Source organism: Podarcis bocagei, assembly GCF_964188305.1.
Source record: "Podarcis bocagei genome assembly, chromosome: 8".
In the NCBI taxonomy this organism is placed as follows: domain Eukaryota; kingdom Metazoa; phylum Chordata; class Lepidosauria; order Squamata; family Lacertidae; genus Podarcis; species Podarcis bocagei.
In genome coordinates this window covers 80,405,835-80,420,542 of record NC_138133.1, presented here as the reverse complement: position 1 = coordinate 80,420,542, position 14,708 = coordinate 80,405,835, and positions in this window count along the sequence as shown.

Sequence of the window (14,708 nt, the reverse complement as noted above, 5' to 3'; positions counted from 1 at the left end):
CTGAGAGTGGGTGGGTTATACCAGCCCTGCAAGCCTTTTCTTTCCCACAAAGGAGCTCAAGGTGGCATATATGGCTCTCTGTGAACGGCAGAAGAATATATTCCCATTTACGTTACATGTAGTTGGGCTTGGGTAGACTAGGGCAAGGAACAGGGAGCCTGTGGCCCTCTAAATGTGATTGGACATCAGCTTCTGTCAGACCCATCTAGCATAGCCAATAGCAAAGCATCATGGGAGCAAAGCATCAGGGACACGGGTGGCACTGTGGGTTAAACCGCAGAGCCTAGGGCTTGGTGATCAGAAGGTCTGCGGTTCGAATCCCCGCGACGGGGTGAGCTCCCATTGCTCGGTCCCTGCTCCTGCCAACCTAGCAGTTCGAAGGCACGTCAAAGTGCAAGTAGATGAATAGGCACCGCTCCGGTGGGAAGGTAAATGGCGTTTCCGTGCGCTGCTCTGGTTCGCCAGAAGCGGCTTAGTCATGCTGGCCATATGACCCGGAAGCTGTACGCCGGCTCCCTCGGCCAATAAAGCGAGATGAGCGCCGCAACCCCAGAGTTGTCTGCAACTGGACCTAATGGTCAGGGGTCCCTTTACCTTTATGGGAGCTGTAGTCCAGCAACATTTGGATGTTTGCAGGTGCCCCACTGACTTAAGGATGGGCGCAAATACAGTGGTACCTCAGGTTAAGAACTTAATTCGTTCCGGAGATCTGTTCTTAACCTGAAGCACCACTTTAGCTAATGGGGCCTCCCGCTGCTGCCGCTGTATGATTTCTGTTCTCATCCTGAAGCAAAGTTCTTAACCCAAGGTACTATTTCTGGGTTAGCAGAATCTGTAACCTGAAGCGTCTGTAACCTGAAGCACCTTTAACCCGAGGTACCACTGCACTGCAATAAAAATAGCATAAATGTCTGCATAGTTTGTGCCGGTATTAGCTTCCCCAGCTGGCTTCTGCATGTCAGACTCTTGCTAATGACACAAGAGCGGCTTGGAGCATTTTTCCTGGTTATTTGGCACCCTTGCCTCCCTATAACGTTTGACAACACCTGTGAGCCTTCTGAACAGAAGCTTAAAACCAAAAGCCAAACAGGTGACTATAATCAGCTAAAACCGCATCAAATGCACCCATCCGTGTTTGCCAAAACGAGTTCTGCAACAAAACAGAAATATTTTGCTGGAAATCTGGAAAGATCCAAAAGCTGTATGGTGACTGTTCACACCATGAATATGCTAGAGATTTTTACTTGGCTTTTAAATGAAGATCTCTCAAGAAATGGATTGGCTTGCTAGAGAGGTTAAAAGCAACAAAAAAGGCTTTTATGGGTATGTTCGTAGCAAAAGGAAGAACAAAGAAACAGTGGGGTCACTCAGAGGAGAAGATGGTGAAATGCAAACAGGGGACACAGAAAGGGCTGAACTCCTCAATGCCTTCTTTGCCTCAGTCTTCTCCGATAAAGAAAACAATGCCCGACCTGAAGAATTTGGAGCAAATGATTCAGCAAAGGAAACACAGCCCAGAATAACTAAGGAGATAGTACAAGAATATTTGGCTAGTTTAGATGTATTCAAGTCTCCAGGGCCAGATGAACTGCATCCAAGAGTATTAAAAGAACTGGCAGATGTGATCTCAGAACCACTGGCAGTCATCTTTGAGAATTCCTGGAGAACAGGCGAAGTCCCGGCAGACTGGAGGAGGGCAAATGTTGTCCCTATTTTCAAAAAGGGGAAAAGAGAGGACCCAAATAATTACCGCCCAGTCAGTCTGACATCAATAGCAGGGAAGATTCTGGAGCAGATCATTAAGCAAACAGTCTGTGAGCACCTAGAAAGGAATGCTGTGATCACCAATAGTCAGCATGGATTTCTGAAAAATAAGTCATGTCAGACTAACCTGATCTCGTTTTTTGACAGAATTACAAGCCTGGTAGATGAAGGGAACGCAGTGGATGTAGCCTACCTTGATTTCAGCAAGGCATTTGACAAGGTGCCCCATGATATTCTTGTAAAGAAGCTGGTAAAATGCGGTCTTGACTATGCTACCACTCAGTGGATTTGTAACTGGCTGACTGACCGAACCCAAAGGGTGCTCATCAATGGTTCCTCTTCATCCTGGAGAAGAGTGACTAGTGGGGTGCCACAGGGTTCTGTCTTGGGCCCGGTCTTATTCAACATCTTTATCAACGACTTGGATGATGGACTCAAGGGCATCCTGATCAAATTTGCAGATGACACCAAACTGGGAGGGGTGGCTAACACCCCAGAGGACAGGATCACACTTCAAAACGACCTTGACAGATTAGAGAACTGGGCAAAAACAAACAAGATGAATTTTAACAGGGAGAGGCACAAATGAGAGGCACAAATACAAGATGGGTGACACCTGGCTTGAGAGCAGTACATGTGAAAAGGATCTAGGAGTCTTGGTTGACCACAAACTTGACATGAGCCAACAGTGTGACGCGGCAGCTAAAAAAGCCAATGCAATTCTGGGCTGCATCAATAGGAGTATAGCATCTAGATCAAGGGAAGTAATAGTGCCACTGTATTCTGCTCTGGTCAGACCACACCTGGAGTACTGTGTCCAGTTCTGGGCACCACAATTCAAGAAGGACACTGACCAACTGGAACGTGTCCAGAGGAGGGCAACCAAAATGGTCAAAGGCCTGGAGACGATGCCTTATGAGGAACGGCTAAGGGAGCTGGGCATGTTTAGCCTGGAGAAGAGGAGGTTAAGGGGTGATATGATAGCCATGTTCAAATATATAAAAGGATGTCACATAGAGGAGGGAGAAAGGTTGTTTTCTGCTGCTCCAGAGAAGCGGACACGGAGCAATGGATCCAAACTACAAGAAAGAAGATTCCACCTAAACATTAGGAAGAACTTCCTGACAGTAAGAGCTGTTCGACAGTGGAATTTGCTGCCAAGGAGTGTGGTGGAGTCTCCTACTTTGGAGGTCTTTAAGCAGAGGCTTGACAACCATATGTCAGGAGTGCTCTGATGGTGTTTCCTGCTTGGCAGGGGGTTGGACTCGATGGCCCTTGTGGTCTCTTCCAACTCTATGATTCTATGATTCTATGGGAAGGATGGAATAGAGTAGCACAATTATTGTTTATTAATGACAGGAGGTTTTTGTGGGTTTGCCCTAAGGCAGAGTGAGTAGGATGCTTCAGGCTGCTGATTTTGGGTGACATGAAACAGCAAGTACTTGTTAGTTACTTAAGAATATAAGAAGAGCCTGCAGGATCAGGCCAGTCAGTGACTCATCCCATTCAGCAGCCTGCTCTCACAGCAATCAGATTCTCATGAGAAGCACATAAGCAGGAACTGAGTGTTTTTCTGCACCTGCTATTCAGAAGCTTTTGTTGTTGTTAAGTCCTTTAGTCATGGCTGACTCTTCGTGACCCCATGGACCAGAGCACGCCAGGCACTCTTGTCTTCTCAAGATGGTAGCTACGAGAACACTGTCCAACCATCTCGTCCTCTGTCGTCCCCTTCTCCTTGTGCCCTCCATCTTTCCCAACATCAGGGTCTTTTCCAGGGAGTCTTCTCTTCTCATGAGGTGGCCAAAGTATTGGAGCCTCAGCTTCAGGATCTGTCCTTCCAGTGAGCACTCAGGGCTGGTTTCCTTCAGAATGGATAGATTTGATTGCCAGAAGAAGTATCAACAACCTCAGATATGCAGATGACACAACCTTAATGGCAGAAAGTTAGGAGGAATTAAGAACCTTTTAATGAGGGTGAAAGAGGAGAGGTCAAAATATAGTCGGAAGCTCAACATAAAAAAAAACTAAGATCATGGCCACTGGTCCCATCACCTCCTGGCAAATAGAAGGGGAAGAAATGGAGGCAGTGAGAGATTTTACTTTCTTGGGTTCCATGATCACTGCAGATGTTGAAAGCAATCACGAAATTGAAAGACGCCTGGTTCTTGGGAGAAAAGCAATGACAAACCTAGACAGCATCTTAAAAAGCAGAGACATCACCTTGCCGACAAAGGTCCGTATAGTTAAAGCTATGGTTCCCCAGTAGTGATGTATGAAAGTGAGAGCTAGACCATAAAGAAGGCTGATTGCCGAAGAATTAACATATACTTGGAGGCTTCAAAGCACATACATTGCAGTAATCCTTGAGTGTCAGCCAGGTGCAAAAAATGGCACCCAGACTTTTTGAGGTACCCAAAACAGACTTTGGACATACCTGGCTCAGTAGCCCAGCAATTATCATTTCCTTTATTAAACCACAGCTCCCAGAATTCAGGGAGTGGGAGGGAACCATGACTGCTTAGAGTGCTATCATAGATAGGGCTTTAAACACATGTTGTGAATTTGCTCTGTTACCTTTTCTTTGGGGAGTGGCAAAAGCTGCAACACCACCTTTTCTGCCATCACAGTTCCAACAGGACCATTACTCTGATGAAAACAGGGACGTCCTATTCAATAATAGTAATAATAATTTTCTTATTTATACCCTGCCCATCTGGCTGAGTTGCCCCAGCCACTCTGGGTGGCTATAAAAAAATTAATTAAACATTAAACATTTAAAAAGAACAACTTTCCTATGCAGGGCTTCCTTCAGATGCCTTCTAAAGGTTGTGTACTTAACTTATCTCCTTGGCTCAGGGGGTCCCATAACTCCACAACCCTCTGACATTTCTCCCATGGAAATAGGGACGTCCTAAGGAAAAGCGGGATGTTCCAGGATCAAATCAGAAACCGGGATGGAAATAGGGACACTTGGAGGGTCTGCAGGACAGGAGACCCTTGACGGCAGTGGCGTAGCGTGGGGGGTGCAGGGGGGGCCGGCCACACCGGGCGCAACATCTGGGGGTTAGGGGGCGCAAATCCATGGGTTAGGGGGCGCAAATCCACGGGTTAGGGGGCGCAAATCCACGGGTTAGGGGGCGCAAATTACTTGCCTTGCCCCAGGTGCTGACAACCCACGCTACGCCACTGCTTGACGGTTAGCAGTGGAGGGAATGTGGCCTGAAAATGAACCAATATAGTGGAGAAGGGGGGGGGGCACAAAAAGGTCCCTGGGACAATAACACCGAAAGAGCAGCTCTTCTATCCTGCCTTTCCTTTTAAGCAGGGGTCAGCAAATTTTTTCAGGAGGGGGCTGCTCCACCATCCCTCAGACCTTGTGGGGGGCCACACTATATTTTGGAAGAGAAAAAAAATGAACGAATTCCTATGCCCCACAAATGACTCAGAGATGCATTTTAAATAAAAGCACACATTCTACTCATGTAAAAACACCAGGCAGGCCCCACAAATAACCCAGACATGCATTTTAAATAAAAGGACACATGCTACACATGTAAAAACACGCTGATTCCCGGACCATCCACGGGCCGGATTTAGAAGGCGATTGGGCCGGATCCAGCCCCCCGGGCCTTAGTTTGCCTACCCATGCTTCCAAGCCTTGTTAAATCTACTGGGAACAATAAACGCGCTTTCTATGAACCCGACTTCTGACTCATCCTCTTTAATTGCGGTTTGCAAGGACAACACATCCTGCTAACATCGAAAAAACAAAACAAAAAACGGCGCTGAGCAAACATTGCCCCAGAATAAACCATGGTGGATTTTGTTTGTTTGCTCGCTTCCCTCCTGACTCTCCCCCCGCCATTCCTCCCCCCGCCCCCCCCAGTGCCACTGCGAAGCGTGTCCCCCCGCCACACCGCAGAATTGCGAAAGGAAGTGTCAGCTGGGACTTGATGACAGGCTGCGGGTGCCTCGTTCTGTGATTAGACGCCTGCATGCATTAGCGCCGTGTGTAATTCGCCTCAAATGAAAGAGGCTTCCAGGAGGAAATTAAAAGGAAAGCCAAAGACCCGGCGGTTTGCCTCCATTTAATTTTGCATGATCAAAGCATACATGCCTCCCGGGCCCAGCCAGGTTTTGTCATTTATTTATTTCTTTCCCTGGTGCGCGAGGCTGAGGAGGCCCGTGCGCCATGCAAACTAATAAGAACGACATGCAAATGCGATGCGAGCCCTCTTCCCCATCGTGCTTCTGTATACAGTGGTACCTCGGATTAAGAACTTAATTCGTTCAGGAGCATAACTGTCAACCTTCCCTTTTTTGGCGGGAAATTCCCTTATTTCAGCGCCGTTTCCCGCTGCTTCCCGCTGCTATCCTGGATTGTTAGATATCCCCTAGACTGTCTCCCGGACAGGTGAGGCTGCTGATCCCTTATTTTCAAATCTGAAAGTTGACAGCTATGTTCTGGAGGTCCGTTCTTAACCTGAAACTGTTCTTAACCTGAGGTACCACTTTAGCTAATGGGGCCTCCCGCTGCCGCCGCGCGGTTTCTGTTCTCACCCTGAAGCAAAGTCCTTAACCCGAGGTACTATTTCTGGGTTAGTGGAGTCTGTAACCTGAAGCGTCTGTAACCTGAGGTACCACTGTATTACACCGGCGTAGCCTCTGCAGGAACTTAGGAAGCAGCAGTCAAACCTATGCTCCCATCTAGTTCAATATTGTCTGCACTGATTGAGAGCGGATCTCCAGGTTTAAAGACAGGAGGCATTCTGAGCCCTGCCTAGAGATGTGGGAGACTCAGTCTGGGGACCTTCTGGTGGACTGATCGAGGCTCTGACGGATGGATTGATAACTGACACCTCCCTTTTTCTCTTAAAATGACAATAGTATCCACCTGAGAGGTGTCAGAACTAAGTTCCGCTGAGTTCCGGCTGAAAAAAGCCCTGTTTATATCCCTCCCAGGTGGCGTACCTGGTTCTTCACAACAACCCTGTGAGGTAGATTAGGCTGAGAGACAGGACTGGCCCAAGCCCCTTACAAGGCTTATGGCTGAGTAGATGCTAGAGCAGGGGTCTGCAAACGTTTTCAGCAGGGGGCCAGTCCACTGTCCCCCAGAACTTGGGGGGCAGACTATATTTTGGGGGAAAACATGAACGGATTTCTATGCCCCACAAATAACCCAGAGATGCATTTTAAATAAAAGGACACATTCTACTCATGTAAAAACACGCTGATTCCCAGACCATCCGTGGGCTAGATTTGGAAGGCGATTGGGCAGGATCCTGCCCCCGGGCCTTAGTTTGCCTACCCATGTGCTAGAGCAACGGTTCTCAACCTGTGGGTCCCCAGATGTTGTTGGACTACAACTCCCATCATCCCTGAGCTCTGGCCTTGCTAGCTAGGAGTGATGGGAGTTGTAGTTCAACAACATCTGGGGACCCATAGGTTGAGAAAGGCTGTGCTAGAGCCTTGGGTGCACCAGGTTTTCGTCCAACACTGTAACCACTACCCAACACTGCCCTTTCCTTACTAGACACCTGACATTATTCTACAGTTTAGGGTACGTGTGACTTGTCTAAAGCTGTGCAGAGTACATTCCTGTCAGGGGTTCAGGAGCAGAGGCGAGGGCAAGGGAGGAAACAGAGAGCGAGGGGGAGGAGGCAGAGGAAAAGATGAGTGATGACGACGACCCGAGATCTCCGAGTCTTTCCAGTGAATCAGAAGATTCACAGAAAGGAGCACCAGTGGCCAGAACAAGGGGGGAACCTAGGGGGACACCCCAGGAAGAAGGGTCCAGAGGGGGCTCAGAGGGGAGCAGTTGGAAATCGGGACCAGCGTCACCAACAGAGAGCAGGGGAGAAGAAGGGCGCCAGGTATCAAGCGCTGGCAGCTCGCAACAGGAGGGAGGGCACGAGTCAGGAGTGGCCACACCTCCATCGGGGAGCGAAGAAACGGTCAGGCGGAAAGTGGAAGGTTGGGCGCGCGCGCCAAGTTCAAATGCACAGGAAGGTGGCGCAGTAAGCAGCCCGGAAAGGGAGCCAGGTCCTAAAGCCCGGCGCAAGGAGACAGGAGGGTCCGGGGGGTCCGCGTCAGAAGAATCCCGGAAGGAAGAGACCACGGGGGGCAGAGGGACCCAGAGAAGAACGGTCAGGCAGAAAAGGTGGAGTAAGACTAGGTTAGTAAGCTGGTGCACAGGGGGCGGAGACTCAGACGGAGCTTCGCCGGTCTAACCCATAAGACGTAGAGCTGCACGCAGCAGCTTAAGAATGGAAACTGTAACTCAATAAAGACTTTTATAAAGTGAACGCTGGCTAGTGTGATCCTCTGTGAGCTAGGATCTGGAAGCAGCTCTGACAATTCCCCTAATGTATTTTTTCTCTTCCTGTGCTATTCCTGTCTTCCATACTCATGCGAATACGAAGGAAGTTAAAAGGGCTAATTAGCTGAGCAGGTTTACTTTCATCCCTTGAGACTCCTTAATAAAAGTTCCAGACACAGCTAGTTTTCAACCATCCGAAGACTAGGGGTTTTTTTAATCTCTTAATTCTCTGCATCTAAATATATTTTCCCTGCCCCACCTCTTCATCCTACAGGGTAATCAATATGGCACATCACTTGGAAAGAAAATTCCATGTGATCCTGGGGGAGAGTTGAGTGACACAAATACAAATAATGTCGTTTTAGGATTGCCAACCCATCTGGGGAAGTGGGGTGAAATCACTGGGCTGTGTTTTATCGATCCCCCAAGACCAGGCGTCGGCAACCTAAGGCCCATAGGCCACAAGCAGCCCATGGGGGTCGTTTAACCCAGTGTTCCCCAACCTTGGGTCTCCAGCTGTTTTCGGAGTGCAATTCCCATCATCCCTGACCACTGGTCTTGTTAGCAAGGGATGATGGGAGTTGTAGTCCAAAAACAGCTGGAGACCCAAGGTTGGGGAACACTGGTTTAACCGGCCCACGAGCCACCCACGAACCGAGCTGCCCGCTGGGCGAGTCCCTGTGCTAAACCGGTGCAGCGCAACGCGGGGACTTGCTTCCACGGTGCCGGAAATTGCGTCTGCGCAGATGCAGATGCCAAAAATCGTGTCTGTGCAGACGCTGGAAATCGTGGGCGCAGGCGCGATCCAGCCCACGGAGGGATCTCCGCTGGAGTGAGCTGGCCCAGGTGAGGTAAACCTTGCCAACCCCTGCCCAAAACCCACCTTCTTAGGTTGGAAGATTTGGGACAGACAAAAGAATTTCTTCACATATTGCACAAACTAGTCACTCCCATAAGAGGCAGGGGCCACCCAAGCTGGGTGGCTTTGAAAGAGGATTAGGCAAATTTATGGAGATTGCGATCTATGGCTAGTAGCCACAATGGCTAGTAACCACAATAGGTAGTAGCCACAATGGCTAGTAGCCACAATAGCTAGTAGCCACAATAGCTAGTAGCCACAATGACTATGTTCTACCTCCACTGTTGGAGCAGCAATGCTCCTGAATACCAGTTGCTGAAGTTGGGAGCACCCTTGAATTTTGGCTAGATTGTTAAGGGTGGCAAGAGTTGCTTGGAAGCCCTCATTCTGTTTACAGAGGTACATTCTCAAAGTGGTTTAGCAATACTGACCCTTACAAGTGTCCCTGTTTTCCAGGGACAGTCCTGGATTTACAGCCAGAAGCTATTCCTTAGGACACCTCTATTTCATCAGAAAAATGTTGGAGGGTATGGTAGGATGTCCCTATTTTCATTGGAGGGTATGGAGTTCTGCGACCTGCAAGCCAAGGAGATAAGTAACTATGCAACCTTAAGAAGACATCTGAAGGCAGCCCTGTATTGGGAGGTGTTTTTTTTTTTAATGTTTAATATTTTATTATGTTTCTATATATGCTGGAAGCCACCCAGAGTGGCTGGGGCAATCCATCAGATGAGCGAGGTATAAGTAATAAAATTGTTCTTGTTGAATAAAAGGTGGCTGAGTCGTGGCTGACTCTGCAGTTGTGATGCTCATCTCGCTTTATTGGCAGAGGGAACCGGCGTACAGCTTCCGGGTCATGTGGCCAGCATGACTAAGCCGCTTCTGGCGAACCAGAGCAGTGTACGGAAATGCCGTTTACCTTCCCGCCGGAGTGGTACCTATTTATCTACTTGCACTTTGACATGCTTTCGAACTGCTAGGTTGGCAGGAGCTGGGACCGAGCAACGGGAGCTCACCCTGTCGTGGGGATTCAAACCGCCGACCTTCTGATCGGCAGGTCCTTGTTGAATGGTTTCTTTAAATGTAAAGGTTCATCATTGTTCCACCTGATGTATATGTCTCTAAGGGGCCAGAGCAAGGGCCAGAGCAAAATAACGAGACCCAGCTTTATAGCTGTGAAACATAGCAGGTGCTGCTGAGTTGTATTGATTAAGCTGTGTCAGCATTTGGGTGTAGTATATAAGGAGCAGCACCTAGCTCTCCCATTACCCAGGGGGATGGGTTGGTGGTTGGGTCTGGTTTGTTGATGTATTTAGTGTAAATGGAGTTTTTGTTTTTGTAATTAAAACCTTGTTTAAGTACTTTTTGAGTCCCTTTTTAATGCATGGTCTCCCCAGCAAGCTCTCTGCAGCGGTACCATACTGCAAATAGCCAACAGTCCTAGGCTCTGTGGTTTAACCCACAGCACCACTCGCGTTGTTGAATAGGACGTCCCTATTTTCATTGGAGAAATGTTGGAGGGTATGCAATCAATCCCTTTTTCCAATGAACTCTGTGAATTGTAGCTCTGGGAGGGGAATAGGGGTCTTCTAGCAATTCTCAGCACCTCTAAGAAATGACAGTTCAGGTCCTGTATATGTATGCAACAACAGCGGCTAGAATGATATATGCCCAGGGTTGGAAGGAAGAGAGAACCTCATCAAAAGAATAGATATCGAAATTGATGAGCTATGCAGAAATGGCAAAATTGACTGGGAAGATTAGACTCCAAGAAGATATTTTTTTTAAAAAAACAAATGGGTTAATTTTATAGAATATACAAAAGAGCAATGCAAATATTTAAAAACGCTAGCAGGCTTAGATTAGCATTTGTAACATAATTGGCAAAGTGTATTGAAAAAGTGTACTTGAAGCTACAAACATGAGTCTGACCAAACTGCGGGAGGTAGTGGAAGACAGGAGTGCCTGGCGTGCTCTGGTTCATGGGGTCACGAAGAGTCAGACACGACTAAACGACTAAACAACAACAACAATTGAAAAAGGAGATTTAAAAGATTAGATAAAAGTATAAAGTCACAGAAAAGATGAGAGATAAAGGATAGAAACCAGGGAAGGGGTGGAGGGAAGTTGGGGGGTTGGAAGAACCCCTACATAAATGATGAAATTGTTGTGGATGAATGCAAGTAAAATTGTATGCAGAAATCTTTAAAATAAAATACTTTTTTTAAAAAGAAAAAACAGTTCCCGGGATTATTTGGGAGAACTCAAGACTGTTTAAAGCGCTGAAATGTTTAGGTCAGATGGGGCCAAACTGAATACGGAGCCAAATCTTGGCTGACAGCTGGTGAGTGTGGTCTCCCTACTGAAAGCCCACTTTTATTTAGGTACAGTGGTACCTTGGTTCTCAAACAGCTTCGCTCCCGAACGAATCGGCTCCCGAACACCGCAAACCCGGAAGTAAGTGTTCCGGTTTGTAAACGTTTTTCGGAAGCCGAACGTCCAAAGTGGCTTCCGATTGAGTGCAGGAAGCTCCTGAAGCCAATTGGAAACTGCGCCTTGGTTTTCCAATGGTTCCGGGAATCGAACGGACTCCTGGAATGGATTAAGTTCGAGACCCAAGGTACCACTGTATTGGCATCAAGTATTCTTATGTGCAAGGCCAGCGCTAACATAAGACCTTGAGTTTTATGCCGTTTTATGCAGATGAGCTTTTGTTGCGTCTTATAAATTTATGACTATGTTTCTCTTTTTTACTTTCATTTTTTCTCTGCAGGACATCTGTTTTTGAACATTGGAGTTAGCAATATTTTGTTTGTTTTTTGGAGGGGTGCAAGTACTTAGTAAGGCAATTAGCCCCTACGGACAAAGGTCCATATAGTTAAAGCTATGGTTTTCCCAGTAGTGATGTATGGAAGTGAGAGCTGGACCATCAAGAAGGTTGATTGCCGAAGAATTGATGCTTTTGAATTATGGTCTGGAAGAGACTCTTGAGAGTCCCATGGACTGCAAGAAGATCCAACCTATCCATTCTGAAGGAAATCAGCCCTGAGTGCTCACTGGAAGGACAGATCGTGAAGCTGAGGCTCCAATACTTTGGCCACCTCGTGAGAAGAGAAGACTCCCTGGAAAAGACCCTGATGTTGGGAAAGATGGAGGGCACAAGGAGAAGGGGACGACAGAGGACAAGATGGTTGGACAGTCTTCTCGAAGCTACCAGCATGAGTTTGACCGAAATGCGGAGGCAGTGGAAGACAGGAGTGCCTGGCGTGCTCTGGTCCATGGGGTCACGAAGAGTCAGACACGACTAAACAACAACAAACAAGTACTTAGCCTTGCCTAGGGCACAAAATGGCCTGCCACCCCTTATGTGATCTCTCTCCATGATGGGTAAGATCTCTTCTTGAGGCTCCGAAGAGCAGCACCAAGCCCTCCCTCCCTGATTAGCCCTCTCTATAGCAGCTGATGCTATTAAATTTATCATAACACACATCAAACTCTGTGCTGGCTATTATATATTATTATTAAATTAATAATATTCTATATTCAAAGCCCATGTGCTGCCACTAATCTATGGTGCCCCTTCCCCATAATTTTTTACTTGCTTTCCCACCTTACTTCCTTTACAAATTTTTATGTGTTTGGGGGCGGGGGTGTCTTGGGAACCTCTACCTGTGAGCTCAGAAAGCTTGCCAAACCAGTCCCTTTGCCTAGGGCAGAGGTTTTCAACCTTTTTGGGTCCACGGCTCCCTTGACCAACTACATACCTGGAGGAGCGTCTCCACCCCCACCGTTCATCCCACACCTGGGCCAAGAGCTCTCTCTGTGAGCCAGAGAGGTCCAGCTCCGAGGGCCTTCTGGCGGTTCCCTCCCTGCGAGAAGTGAGGTTACAGGGAACCAGGCAGAGGGCCTTCTCAGTACAGTGGTACCTCGGGTTAAGTACTTAATTCGTTCCAGAGGTCCGTGGTTAACCTGAAACTGTTCTTAACCTGAAGCACCACTTTAGCTTATTATTATTATTATTATTATTATTATTATTATTATTATTAGTATTAGTATTATTATTATTATTTTGCATTCTTTCTGTGGTACCCCTGTGGGGCTCAAGAGCCCAGTTATGTCACCCGGCAACCCCTCACCCCTTTTGGAACACCCACCCTTGTGGAGTGTTCCCTCAGCCTCCTCTCCTCTCCCCTCTCCTTGGGAGTCCGCTGGTCTCTGAGCTCCTTCTTTGTAACTTGAAGCCATGGGTTCAAGTCCTACCCTCCAGAGCAGGAGAAATTTAAAGTGCTCACCCCCCCCCCCGTGTGTGTGTGTGTGAATGCAGGCATATATTTATAATTGCATCGGGCCCTAGATTTACTTTGACTACCTTTTTTCAACATCCCTTCCCTCTCCTGGAATCCTTGCTTATCTCTCCTCCCTTTCCCAACACCAACTTCTCCATTCTGCCCTGTGAATTGTTTTCCGGTTATCTTTGCAATTCTAGAAAAAAAGGAAGGACGTTTAGCCTGGAGCCTAAATTCCTCCCATTGTCAGGGAGTGACATCACATCAGCATCCCCATCTGGAAATTAAGGAATACCAGATCTAATGTCTGTGCGTGGCATGTATACAATACCTTCCTGCACTTTCCCCAAGCCGAAGGCACCCCCTGAGTCCCACTTATTGTCTGTACATTTAGAAGTCAGCTCCCTTTGTCTTTGTGTGCATTGTTTTTCTTTCTTTCCTGGCCAATGCAGTGGTTAACTGCAGCAGTTGAAGCCTGCCCTTCTAGCATTCAGTTGCAAGAATTGCAAATTTCTGCACGATTCAGTTCCTGGGGATGGATGTCTCTTGGCCAGGACTGCCACAAGGGTGCACATATGATGAGTGTTTGGGAGTTGGCAGCAGTTGCTAACTGTGAAGGGGCAACGGGACGGTTGGCGCGGTGTGATTGCACCAGCAGGAACATAGGATTATCTCTGCCAGTGCATTTGCACTGTGCTGACCATCTCACAAGTTCCCATCTCCTCGCTGCAATGAGCAACAGAAGCCCACCTGGGAAGCTAGCATAGCAGCTCTGCCTCACCCTCTTCCATTCTGTCCGTCCTTTGCCATAGCCCTACTCAGTGTCCATTTAATCCTCACAACAACCCTGAGAGGTAGGCAAGACTGAGAGATTATAACAGGCCCAGCGTTACCTACCAAGCTTTATGGCTGGCTGGTTGTAGATTTGAAATGAGATCTCCCACTGTCCTAATCCAATGTGCGGTGAGATCTTACCGCATATTATTAGTGTTAATAATAATAATAATAATAATTTATTTATACCCCACCCATCTGGCTGGGTTTCCCCAGCCACTCTGGGTGGCTTAGAACAGAATTAAAAACATGATAAAACATAAAACATTAAAAACTTCCATTAACAGGGCTGCCTTCAGATGTCTTCTAAAAGTCAGATAGTTGTTTATTTGCTTGACATCTGATGAGAGGGCGTTCCACAGGGCAGGCGCCACCACCGAGAAGGCCCTCTGCCTGGTTCCCTGTGACGTCACTTCTCGCAGGGAGGGAACCTCCAGAAGGCCCCCGGAGCTAGACCTCAGTGTCCAGCCAGAATGATGGGGGTGGAGACACTCCTTCAGTTATACTGGACCAATGCCGTTTAGGGCATGGGTAGGCAGACTAAGGCCCGGGGGCCGGATCCGACCCAATCGCCTCCTAAATCCGGCCTGTGGACAGTCCGGCAATCAGCATGTTTTTACATGAGTAGAATGTGTGCTTTTATTTC